Source organism: Falco punctatus (assembly GCF_963210335.1).
Source record: "Falco punctatus genome assembly, chromosome: 11".
Classification (NCBI taxonomy): domain Eukaryota; kingdom Metazoa; phylum Chordata; class Aves; order Falconiformes; family Falconidae; genus Falco; species Falco punctatus.
The window spans coordinates 5,127,006-5,140,490 of NC_137591.1; the positions used below are offsets into that span (position 1 = coordinate 5,127,006).

Consider the following 13,485-nt stretch of genomic DNA (forward strand, 5'->3'; position numbering starts at 1 on the left):
GTTAAAAGAGGGGGTGGGCGGCGAGTTGGCAGCCGCGGCCCCGCAGTCGCCCCGAGCACCCCGCGCGGTGCCGGGCGAGGCGCAGAGCCCCGAGAACGGGGGCGGGGGGCCGGGGCCGCTGCGCTGGGGGGGTCCCGCCGGGCACCGCCTCCTGCCCCCGGGCGGGGCGGGGGGCTCCCAGGCGCGGGTGCGCCGCGCCCCGCTATTAGGGGGAATGCGGTAGCGCGGTGGCTGCAGGGGACCGGCGCTGCCGCCGCCGCTGCCGAGGGGCTACCGCTGCGCGGGGAGCTCCGCGGGTCTGCTCGCCGGGGAGCCGCGTCCGCCGGCGCAGGCTGCGCGCCCAGCCGCGGGAGCGCGGGGGAGGGCAGGGGGCGCGCACCGCTCCGCCGCCGGGGAGGAGGATGAGCGGGGCGCTGCGGGGAGCGGCGCCGGCTGCAGGTAGGAGGCGGTGGCGGGGAGCCGCGGAGCCAACCGCGGGGCTGCGCGGGGAAGGCCGCGGCTCTGCGTGGGTGGCTGGGGGGGTGTCGCCCCCTCCTCGCCGACCGCCCCCTTCGGCGCTGTCGCCTGGTGCGGGGGCGTCCCGGCTCTCCGCGGGTACCGCTGGCGGGGCGGCCGCGCCCGCGTAACTCGGCGCGCAGGGGGAGGCGCGTAGCGGCGGACTTGAGCGGAAAGTTTTGTGTGCCGGGAGGGAGGCGCTGGCGCGGAGCGGCCGCCGAGGAGGCGGGGAGGGATGCCCGGGCAGCCCGCTGCCTCTGCCGGCCGGGCCCAAGGCGGCGAGCGCTGCGCGGCTGGGACGGGCGAGCGGGGAGATGCCAGCCGCGGCTCGGCTCGCCTCGGACAACCCGCGGCGGCGTGGGAAATGATTTAACGCTTCCACAGCCGGGCAAAGCCAACTTAGCGCTGTAGCGAGCATCTTCGCGGCCGTAGTGGGGATGAACGTGAGACACCGGTATCTTTCTTATTTTCTTGTGTGTGTGTGCGTGTGACTCTTTAGCAGGGGTTTCTTGCCAACCACCTATGCGTGCACAGCCTGGAAGGAGCAACTTGAACCAGACCTACCCTCTTGGTTTAATATTTGCCACCCGAATAAATATTTTGTTGCCCTTCAGCCTTTTTCTCAACACCTTCTTATAATGTGGATGATTAATCAGTTAGGTTAGCGGCCAATTAGGCGTAACCTTGTAGAAAAATAATTATGCGAGGGTATGAGGGGCTTGACTAGTGATGTGATTATGGTATACACCCAGGTTTTAGTAGCCGTTTCCCAATGTGTGCAAATTCAGTGTGTTCTTGATTTCAAATGAAAATTAAAGTGTAGTGACAAATATGTTGTTACTTCCAGTGGAAGAATGTAATTTTCTTTGCTGGTGAAATAGATGGCACCGTTAAAATAAAGTGTATGTGTGTGGTGTATAGAGAGAATGGAGGGGGCTGGTTTTTTTGGTCAGTCACAAAATGTTTCTCTCCCTTTTAAATACGGTCTTTCTAGTGCTGCTGGTTGCTTTGAATGTTTGGTTTGCACAAATGAATTTCATTTTGATGCCCTGGGAGCCTCATGAGAAGAGGTGCAGTGCTATGTCTTTTGAGGATAGTAATTTTAACTGATCTTGTTAAATAATACTATTATTAAATGAGTACAAATTAAAGCAAATGCATTTTTCATTGCCCATAAGTTGTGTTTCTGAGCTAAATTTCTTTTTATGACTAGAGAGGCTTTTGCACTGCAGTATTACAATACAGCCATATTAAAAAGGTCCTTGGAGCAAATAACTCTAATGCTGCAGCTACATTTTCAGTGGACTTCGGTAGTTCTATGGGAAATAATTGTGTTGGATTTAAGGAGTCTGGGCTGAACTGATTGTGGTTTTTTAATTGTGATGTTAAACTGCTTGTAGGTATTCATGTGAGCGGTAAATCTAAACCCAAAATCTAAAAAAAAAAAAAAAAAAAGCTCCAAACCCAAAGCTTTAATTTGAAATAAGTGATTTTTCTCTCTTTTTTTTGCAACAGGTTCTACTGCCATCTCCCCACCCCCCACCCCCACCCTTTAATTGACAGTGGAGTCTCCTGCTTGAATACATTTTCTTAACCAAGTAGAGTGCAGTGGTACATGATACCATCATTCTCTTCTGTGTACGGTTTACTGTCTGTGATGCTGCAAGGAACGAAGGCAAGGGAAACTAGAGATAAAAGGGGAAAGATTCCTGAGGTTGATGGTGTTGACAAATTGGGTGATGAAGGTTTATTCTGAGGAGCGTCAACACGCTGTAGATGGTGGTTTCTGTGGGATGTGATGCTGGAGTCACAGCACAGGTCAGCACCTATCCTTCTATGATCTCGCCCCAAATTCTCTGGTGCATACTTGGAAGGTGTGAAAAGCAGACATGGAACTAAGCTGCTTACCTTCTAATGACAATATTTGGTGCTAAAAATTAATTGTGAGTGGAAGAGAAGCAAGTTGCTTACTTCTGTCTAACTGCAGCTCTTCATCACTGGCTTTTGTTTGTTCTAGTAAACAAACATGTATGTCTTAACATTGATTTAAATGTATGAACTGCTTGAACCAGAGGGGGGGAGAGGTTTTTTTTTTGGTTAAATAATAAACAAAATATAAATAAATAAAAAATTAAAATATCATGCCACCAACTGGCTGAAGTACAGTTTTGGCCTGATTGATCAAGCAGGGCTCCAAGCAAAGCCTCTGTGTCCAAGCAGGGCTCCAAGCAAAGCCTCTGATTGGAGCTCAGAATTGCTTGGGGTGACTTGCGGGGTGACACCTGCTTGACTGACGGATGCTTATTGCAGAGCAGTGCCTGGTGCACTTCAGTTTTACCTCTGTAATGATTTTCTCCAGAAAGCTGACAGAGAATTAACATGTTTACAGGCAGATTTTGGAAGTGTTCCTCAGGATGTGGAGGGGAAGGAAATCCTTCGGTTTTTACGTGTCTCTAATCCCAAGATTCTGTTCCTCTAGTCATGATATTTTTTTGTGGATTCTTGCCACAGTAACTATTGTGTTTCAGAGCACAGTAATGCTAACATTTCCATTCCAGATAGTCTTTTTTTTTAAAAAAAAAAACAAAAAAAGACGTGGGAAGGAAGGAGTGGCGGAAAGAGACATCTTGCTCCAGTCCTTTTTTTCAGATGGCTTATGAAACTGAGGCCATTGATGAACGCTTTTGAAATTACATTTCAGTGGTAGGACTAAGCTTTCAGTTCTGTGTTTACTGTTGAAATGCCATGTAATCTTGAGCACTGCTTATCGTAAGGATGCAAACAAACTTCAGTGTTCTCCAGCTCAAGCCTGTTTCTCCACTGGAGCAAAACTATGGGAACAATTGAGTGTATGGTTGAGGATGGCTATCGTCATTTCCCATGTTGGTGTCAACTATTGTGTGCAGAAGGAGCTGAGCTAGTCAAGACTGGTGCTCAGAGTGGCAGTACATGAGTAGCAGAAAGTTGGAGTCAGTCACTTCTGATGATCAGCTTTCTCCTTACCAACTTTGTCTGTGCACTGCAGGTCAGGAGCGTGTTCTTTAACCATCTGATTCTGACATAAAATTCCACTGCCGATCCATCTGTGCTCATCAGACGAGCCTAAGTCATGCTTGTGCCTGATATTCACCTTCTGGTACCCACCTTTAGTTTCACCACTCGATTCCCTACCTTAGTACTAGGAGTGTTTGCCACTGCAGTAGGGTGCTGTTTGAGGTCTTGCATCACCCCCTTCCACGCTTCGTGTAGGGAGGGAAGCAGGATGTTACAGCTAACCCAGCCTGGAGCTGGCAGATATTGCTGCTTTCGCAGTAACACCTAATAAGTGAATTCACTGTCTACCATGGGGAAAGGAGGAGGGTTATGATACTCATGAGGACATACCAAAATGAATATGTTCGTGGTGTTTCCCATTCATCTGACTGAGGGCTGCCTACAATTGCACTCTCGGATTTTTAAGGGTGCCTTTTTGCTGTCAGAGCTCTAAAGAACAAAGTAGGTGGCTTGTTTGTGGTTTTATGCTTTACCAGGGATGCAGAAGCAGGCTGGAAATGAAAACAGGCCATTCTCGACTGTTTCTAAGAGCTGGAAGAAGGAATGAAGAGTATGCTTCTGAGTAACCTGGCTAGAAGATGGGAATGCAGCATCTATAAAACAGCATGTTGGGTAAAATGGTCCTGTTGCAGGAAGTACAGAGGGCAAAAAAGCTAAGCAGTCTTGACAATCATTTTGGGATTGTTCTACAAGAAAATCAAAGGCTTGTCAGTTTTTGCTTTTATGCACATAAATCACCTTTGCTCCTCCTGTTTTATAAAATGCATGGGGTCAGGACTTTTCAGTTTGCCTCCATAGTACTGTGACTACTTACAGTAGAGTACACATAACAAACAACAGGAAATTCATATTTCACAGCACTTTCATTTTTCGTAGGTACACCAAGTTAAAGAACCTCCAACTTTCCTTTAAAATAGCATGAAAATTGTGCAAGCCAGTTAAAAGTGAGGAGAGTATGTTCTGATATGCCTCTCATGTCCACAGATCGATGCATTCAACAGCCAGCTGCTTTGATTCTTGCAACATTTAAACATGAATGACTTAATGGAAAAATACTGTATGAATATTTACTCTTGTTTTAATATAGCAGAGTTCTATTGAAGACAAAGCAACTGCACCTGGTTCCTTAAGCTGAAGATATGGCCCAGCAAAGGACTTTTCTAATCAGCAGGAGGCTGGATTTGGTACCCTTACCCTTCCTCTTCCTTGCAGTGCAGTATTTTAGAAAAGAAATAAATCTTAGTAACATCGGTGGGATTTCTCATTTGAAAAGTTAAATGCTCCTCAGTGAGAGGTGAGGGTATTACTCGGGCTCACAGAGCATTTTCTCAGACTAATGTATACAAAATGTATGTTGGGATTGCCCAACACTGATAATTCACGCACCTCTGGAGTGGAATACAGCAGCCATTCTGGGCTAGAAACATTATGCAGGAGGGGTTTAGGGAAGAGAAATGAAGAAAAACTAATCCAATTGAAACTGCAAGGGGAATTTAGGAAGCAGAATGCAATTATCCGAGTTGGATATTGGCCAGGACATGTTAGTTAACATTTTTACTCTTGCAAGAATTGTCATGGGATCTTTAATGACGATGAATGGTCAGGGCTCTATTTTACATCTTATTTGAAAGCCTGAGCTTTTACTTTGTCACGAGGATGAAGTGAATGCTTTGCCTTCCTTCAGGATGAGTTGCTTTGGTCAAATGTGCTTTCCTCCCCGCAGGCTCAAGGCTCTTTGGGCACAGCTGCCTTGCAGATCCACATGTCTGGGGGCTTTCTTCATCTTGAGCTGCTAAGCCGAAAGGAAATCCAGAAACTCAGCATTACCTGAGATTTCCTTTCTACTTAACTTCCTTTTTCTGGAGTGGTAGGTAAAGGTACTCTTAAACTACTGCTCCTCCCTCTCCTGGAACTTTGTCATGTTAGCAGTAACGTCTTTGCGTGCATATTATTAGTTGCATTATTAGATTCTTCAAAATGCTATCAATCCTAGTTATCATGGCAGAGTATTACGTGACACAGTGCACCTTGGTAAGTCCGGGTAACCTTTGTGGTGGATTGTGTCAGTGAATAGAAGTCATTGCAATTTTTTGTTTCAGGGACTAAAAACTATTTTGGATATATATCGTCGGCGGGTTTTTTTGTTTTTTTTTTTTTTTTTTCAAGAGCACACATCAAAGCCTGGTTCCAACATAGATAACTGTGGTCTTCATATGGACATGTAGCCCTACAGTTTGAGTTGGCTGTGGCATGTTTCCCTCTCCTTCCCTAAGCTCTCATGTGCTGGTTCTCTCCCCTGTTTTATGAGTAGTGGATGGAAGAATCATCTGTTAGTAGTGAACAGATGATAGATCTTACTCAAACTGGTGTTTCAGGAGAAAGGAGTTGATGTGTTAAATATTTTTGTCTCTATAATTATGATTTTCATTTTAGTTACCTGAACTTGAATCTTTTTTCTCGCTCTCTTTTTTTTTTTTTAAAAAAAGCACCTTTTCTCTGTAAAAAGTCATTGTCCAGTTACAAATGTGTTTCAATATCAGTGCTTTTTGGTATTCAGGCTAGAAAAGTAGTAGGATGGCAGTATGCTTCTCAGGAGGAGAAGAGGATTCGTGTTATTTTGGACTTTAGGGATGGTGAGTTTGTTGTGATTCAGTCTAAATATGGTTCTGGGAACTTGGAGGATTGCTTTGTATCTACTGAGCTACCTTTTGGTCTGTCTATCAAAGAGGTTGCAGTCTGTCTTAGAGGTCAGGAGGTAGTGGCAGATGCTGTGAAATAATCAGATAGGCATCCGGACCTTAATATATTACATTATTAACAAAATATGAAGAGCAATTTAATAGCAGATGCTTTTTGTTTTCTCTTCTCTTGGAAGAACTGTCCTGAAGTTTTGTTTTCCTGCAAGCTTGAAACATAAGGGGGCTATGCTTCAAGCTACCTATGTCACTAATACTCATGTGCAACACAGATAATTAAAAGGTAACAGGGTTAATGCTCTCCTTATAGCAAAGATTTTAGCTGTTTATATGGAAGTCTTCCCCCAACTCTCATGGTAACATCAATGTCAATAATTTAAAATGCTGTTTCAAAATCACTCAAAAAATACATAATGTATGAAGTGATACATTTTGCATCCAAGGATTTCCTTTCTACATTTTTCATGCATTTGTGGACAGTGTAGATTGTTTTGTAATTTATGGAAGGAAGGGGAAAAGCCAATATCTACATCCATGTATCTTGAATTTCTGGTTTAAAGTGAAGAGGTGACCACTCCAACCTGTGTTACGCACCTACGGTGCAGTTTCCACAGCATCTGTGGGGTTTCACAGGGGCAGCTCTGAGTGCTGGGTCTCATTCTGTTACTGTCTGTCAGAGTTGCCTTAACATACAGGTGAGTCTTAGTTATGCTGATCTCCTCTTAGGGTGTGAATCAAAATTCCGACTCAGCTTTTTAAGATGTTCAGAGTATGTGGAATGTAATGTTAAGGAACAAGATGAATCTTCATCGTCATCCAGAAGCCTCAGAGGAAACCACTCTTCCTTATCTTTGTAAAATAACAAAGTCTTTGGTCTAGGGCTTCTTAGATGACTGTGTAAGGCCAGATTTTGTCTGTCATAAATAAAGTGAATGGGCTTAGGGACTTCACATGTAAATAAAATACCCATTCCATCTGCCTCTGTGTGGCTTGACCCACAAAATAACAACAAATGCTTCCACTGCTTGAAAGAATTTGATGAATATATTATGTTGGCCAGGTGTAAAGCTGTGATCTGTGACATTTCATGCCTCATGTGGGCATTATGCTGTCATGCGGCACAGTGGGCTGCATTAATAGAGTCTTTGGGGATAAAGAGAGAGAAAATATGGACAGAAGCTGTTGGTAGGCAAAATAAATTATAGAGTAGCTCATCCAGTGTGAGAAGGATTGTGAGTGATGTAGTTTCATACCTCATTTTTTCAGTAATTGTGCTGTTTGAATTGTGACCCACTTTAATAACATTCTATCATTTTTAATATTTCTTTATTCATTACATTTTATACACACTCAGGTGGTTTACTGCAAGCTGTGTGGAAATTACAATGAAGGTCAAGTGCTCTTTGTGACGATAACTTATTATTGAAAATATTAACTTGTTGTCATTATTGTTTTCCAACGTGAAATTTTATTTGTCTGGTGAATGAAGAGATGATGTTGGGCTTGTGTTAAAGCGTGTGATTACTGTCAATAGACCAAAGTCCCTCTAGTCATAGGTCTGAGATGTACATCATCACTGAACAAGTCTCACTTTAAATTGATTTGGTGTTCCCTACACTTATAAGCTGGTACCGGCCCTTATCAGAAACATCTTTCAGATTAGGACTGGTTTATTTAGATTTAACATGTAAATACTTCCAGTTAGCTGAAGTTAAACTGAAAATTGCAACTTTACTATTGAAATAACCATGCCTACACATGGTTTTGCAGCCTTTAAAATAAGCTTAAATTCATATTTGATTTAAATTATGTTAGTTCAATACTTCTCATGTGGAAAAGGCTTTGTGAGTTGGTCTACAGGAGGACTGTGTAGAGTTGGAGTAGAGCCTTGGTTAGGGTTGAGAGTGTGTTCTTTATTGCTAATGCTAATGTCACTTCAGTTAAATCACATGTTCTCTGTAGCGGTTAGCCATATAAATGACCTTCCAACAGTTGCTCCGTGCTTAGTGGACATGGAACTTTAAATTGTATGTGAGAAAATATGTGTTGGAAAAATGCGTCCTGGGATTGAGACATCAGGATCTTCACCTTCTCAAATCATAATCCCACTTTGGTGCAGCATATGTATTGCTTGACTTAAAGCTATGAAAAGGCATGCCACTGGAAAAAACAGAAAGCTTTTTAGCATCCCCGCTATCTTTACAAAGCCTAACAGACATGTTGGATACTAATGCATCATTTCTTACACATTATCGAAATAGAGTAGTTTTATGTAAAGGTCAGCTGTGCTTAGTGTCTAAAATGTTCCAGTTTTTACTAAGCATATTTGAGGTTCCTCTTGGGAATCAAGTGTAGAAAGAAAACAGATGGGCTGCAGTGAATATTCACCATTTTGCTGCAGGTCAGGGGTTGAAGTGTTACCATCTTTCTCATTGCATAACTAAAATTCTAGGCTGTTGATTTGATGTGGTGGACCTAAAGCTTTCCCTGATCCAAAGCCAGAGAGATGTCAATTTAGAAGTCATGGGTGTCTTAAATTTCCTTCTGTGTTACATAGTTTGAATTTTGTATAGTCATGTCTTCTAAGTATAATATGGAAGAAAACGGGAGTAATGAGGTAAGTATCCTGCTTTTAAAAGATCTGGACTACTGTGCTAGGTTTGAGTTGGACAAGTAAGTTAAGAAGACAAGAACTGTTTTACAGAAACAGAAGTGAGAGATTTTTAACAGTCTATTTTCTGAGTGTGTTTGAGCTACACAAACAAAGCTTTCATGTCTCCCTGGTGTAAAAGAGAGGTAGTGGAAGCGGAGAAGGTTAGCCCAGAAAGAGCGCGCTTGTGGTAGAGACCACCTATGAAAACTGTATGGAGAACTGAATAGGGAATTGTCTTTTCCACTAAATTAAGTGAAGATATAATGTGAAATGAGCAAGCAGCAGATACAAATAAGATGCTCCACACACGGTGGTGTTACACAAGAGAGCTCACTGCCTTGGGATGTTGTGTGTGCTAAAAGCCTACAGAGACCAAACAGTCTTGAAAATCTGCAAAAGTTTTTGGTAGGACTGAGGGCTAATGTCTGGGGTGATACTGCTTCTGGCGTAGAAATGTCAGGGTGGGAAATGTCTGGAGGCTGGAAATGTGTTCTGGTGAATTACCGCAATATGCGTCTGCTCTTGGTGACTGCCAAAGAGTCAAGGTTACTGAATACAGGGCCAGCTGGCCCACTGCTCCCAGCCAGAAGGGCTTTCTTATGCGTAGGTGAAGAACTTAGCCAAAAGCCAGTGTAGGCTGGCACACCATCTCCGTTCCCTGTTGTCATTTGGGTTTCTCTTGTGTTAAAGGTGTTTGAGCTGGACTAGAGTACAGGAGATGGTAGAAGTTGTTCCTAAAAGGCAGGCATCAGTGTTGGAGGAAAGATCTGGGATACTAAGTTCTAGCAAAGGTGTAGAAAACAATAGTAATTTGTTGTGAAGTTGATTTATATAGCTGTAGTTTTAACCAGTTACTTTGGTTTGAGGCTGTTATTTCTTTATTTGGTGATATGTGCTCTACGTTGCTGTTTGATAGTGTCATGATCTACTTGTTGGAGTTGCTTGTTCTTAGCAAATATTTGTGTTATGTATATCTGTATCTGGCTGTATAGCTGCAAGAAGCTTGTAAAGTAACCCAGCAGAATTTTAAATGTATATATTAAAACAAAAAACAAACAAAAAAGGCTTGCGAGGAGGCATGCTGTGTATCAGCGTGAGGACCAAGTGAATTGTCTCAAAGACATCAGTCCTACTCTTCCAACCTATTTCTCCACAGGTCTTGAATGTGCTGGTTGTGATAGTGGGTGCTGGTCTAGCCTGAGCACCAGAAGTACAAATAAAGTTTTCATGTGCAGCTTTGTCAAACAACCATTCCAGCTCCTGACTTAATCTTTAAAACATCCCCTTTTCAGTTTAATGATTGTGCAAACTGAAACAATATTTTGAGTTTAGAAACCATTATATTGTATGTAGGTCATGTTCCAAGCTTTGTTCCAAGGTTATGGGTTGGAAAGTCCAATTTGTTTTTGTTGGAAGTGGAGAATCTTGGGTAATTGCTTGACTTCAGGAATTAGGGCTTAAGAAGGGTACTAAATATCCTAAAACTTGTGATAAAATCTTAAGAGTGGGCAGCACTCTAAAAGCCACTGAAGAGCTGTCCGATTGTAATTAGATTTGATCATTATCAGCTTGAGCCAGATTTGCATGGGTTACCTGGACATGAAGAGGCGGCATGTGTACCATTACCAATTTCTTGAGCAACTCAGTCCTCTGATTAAATAGTTCCTTAATGATGATGGTGATATGGAGTGATCAGGCTTCTCCCCCGCCCCCCCTTTGCACTTTTTCCTCTTTCCTTACACTTTACTTTGCACTAGGTTATCTAGTGCCTAGTTATGGGAAACCAGGCATTCTTCCCATGAGGAGGAATGATCTAGGCTGAATATCACAGTTTGTCGTAGAGGTTATGGTTTGCCTGGTTCATTCTGATTCTGGAGACCAAGAAAGTATCTTGGATTCTAAATGGCTGTCTGTCTTTGAAATAGGTTGTTTTTCTGTGGAAATGCTTGTCTGTTCCTCTGACTTTCTGTATACACTTTTTTTTTTAAATAAAATACTAATTTGGTAGCAATGCCACCTTGTGCAGGGTTCCAGAGTACAGTGACATTTGTTAGTGGGAGGACCTGATGTAGAGTTTGTTGGTAATTTAACTTACTACAGACTCTGTTGCCTTCAGATTATCACTTCAAGTGCAAATACACAGTGGAGTTTGCATATGGTAACATTTAAAAATCAAAGTTCAGATACTGTAGTTGTGCAATGGAATAACTTGGAATTATTTAATAAGAACCATACAAAAAGGTTCCTTTTACTCTAATTCCATTAATAATGTATTTTGCAATTGTCTGGAGACATTTGACTGACAACTTTTCTTTCAGTATGTTATGGAACAAATCAGTAACCGACTAAGGTTTCATCATTGGAATGATGCTGTATATCATGGTTGCTAAGAATTTCACAGTGACAAGGAGATCATGTAGCCCTTATTTCAAAATTACAAATTAAGGAGTGGAATAGCTTTTTTTTTCTTTTTTTTTTTTTTTCTGTCAGCAGATGTCAACAGATAGGAACAGAGATCGGAGCAATTGTGCTTTTTGAAGGAGAGTGGCGTGTCCATTGATGCTAGTTAATTTGTTCTTTTGATATGTGTACTGATTTATTTTTCCCCCTTTATTGAAGAAGCAGTGCGAGCACATGCTCACTGATGTGCACTTCAGCCTTTCAAAGAATTTGAATAATCCAGGGCAGTTTATGGAACAGCCAGCCTTTTTTGCCAGTGAGATTTCTCTTTCTACTTCTACCTATTAGTTGCAAACATCATATTTGACATTTGCAAGGTAAGATGCTGGCTCTCTGCTTCTGTTCACCTTTGCTTCCCCTGCAGCTCCCACATCTGATTGGGCTCTCAGCTCCGTAGTTGCCCAGCTAACTTGCTTTCTGCCTCATTTACTCCCCAATGACCGCTCAACGACATTCCCTGAATTCAGGACCAGCTCAACTTCATGACTGGCTGCTCAGGATGCTGCAGCAGCTCTGTGTTTAGTGAATTCTCTTTAAAGATGCATAGCTATATATCTTTTGGATTGTAAAGCTAAATTTCATTAGCTTCACTGGAAGGAAGTAATGAATGCTGGGGAAAAAATATACCACTGAGGCTACTGTAAGAAATTCTAGCTAAATGATTCGGCATAGGGGAGCCTAGTGCCAAGTATGTGTGAGTATTGGTACCCTGGCTGCGTGCTTTACTACAGCTAAAGCAGAGTTCACGGTTACCTGATTTATCCTGAACACTTGCTACAAATACCCAACCAAGCCATGTGTTGAGTTGCTTGTGTTGTTCGGTACTTTGCACTTGAAGAAGTGTAAGCCAGGGTTTTGGAAAGGTTTAAAGTGTTTTTTTTTCCCCCACTGAGTTCGAGATCTTTAGAATAAACCAAAGATAACCACTGTCACCTTATGAGTTTTGAGCTCTTTTCAGCATGAGGAGTGCTGTTCCCCGTCAGTTGTTTTTCTCTGTGCAATATGGAGTATTCATATTGGTGGCTCAGACACGGGAGTCTTGGACTGATTCCCTTCTCACAGGTACACCTGTGTCTTTGTGGGCCCCATTAATCTGGTAGTGGCTGACTTCTAAGCCTCTGGGAAGATGAGTAAGTGTGTGTGGGGCTTTTTAGTTGCTTTTGTTACAGTTCTGCTCAGTCGGAGTTGAGCCTTTCTCAATGGAGACTTCTGTGGGCAGATTGCGGTGGTTTTTTTCCATATGCATATTTGTAACATCTTCCTTCCATCTTATTGAAGGCTCTTTAAAATCCTGGGTGAGTGTCTCCTGACTCTTGAAGTTTAGGGAGAACACTGTGATTGCCTACCTTATGTACTGTCTTAACAACCCCCCCACCTTTCAAGTGTATATCCTGCCTGTTGCTTCTACCAATTTTCCCATCTAGCTAAAAGTTCTGTGTCTGCTTTCAGAATCCCAATTTCTTAAATGTTGGAAAGTAGCTGGTATTTTTGCCTTAAAGGTCCTATGGATAGATACCATGCTAACAGCAAAGTAAAAAATGCTACATCAACTCAAGTAATTTTGACTTAATTCCTTGGCTAACTAGCAAAGTAAAATTGGGGCTGAGATATGACATTCATATGCTTTGCTGTTTTCTGTGGACATCTGATTTACCGTTTTAATGTTGGTTATCTTATAGGTGGCATACTATTTTAGAGCTCAGTATTGAAGCCAGATAGCTGCTTGTGCATATTTTGGAGGGGAGAGACAACAGAACTGGACAGTTATCTTGTTTTTTTGGTGTTTTTCTTTTAGAGGAAGCTGAATTTGAGACTAACTTGGCACTGCTCCATAGCAGAGGAACTTGCAGTGATGCTGCAGTTCTGTTGGTGCCACTGCAGACACAAAGGCTAAAACATATCAAAATGAACTGAGGGGAGCAGATGGGGCAAGTGAGAAGTTGGGAAATCATTCAAAGTGTTAGACACTGAACGATTTCAATTTTCCCGAGACAAGTGTCTGCTGTGGCACAACATGGCTCTTTTTGACACTCAACACATGTGAGACAATTTTGGAATAAAAGCTGCATCAGGTGTTCTGTTTCCAAATTTTCTTGCCTGAGGGAGAGTGTTTGCATTTGGCAAGGA

At 42.6% G+C, this 13,485-nt stretch overlaps 1 protein-coding gene across 6 annotated transcripts in view; it reads left to right on the top strand.

The window, feature by feature from the left end:
- Window positions 1-13,485, top strand: part of DAB1 (DAB adaptor protein 1) — a 566,655-nt gene that overhangs the window by 93,634 nt on the left and 459,536 nt on the right. Inside the window, exon 1 of one of the 6 annotated variants that reach the window (XM_080406378.1) lies at window positions 935-949. The exons of the other annotated variants lie outside the window; for them this stretch is intronic. The gene's annotated coding sequence lies outside the window, so the exon portion shown is untranslated. Of the gene's footprint in view, window positions 1-934; window positions 950-13,485 lie in introns of those variants that run through there. 6 annotated transcript variants of the gene reach the window in all.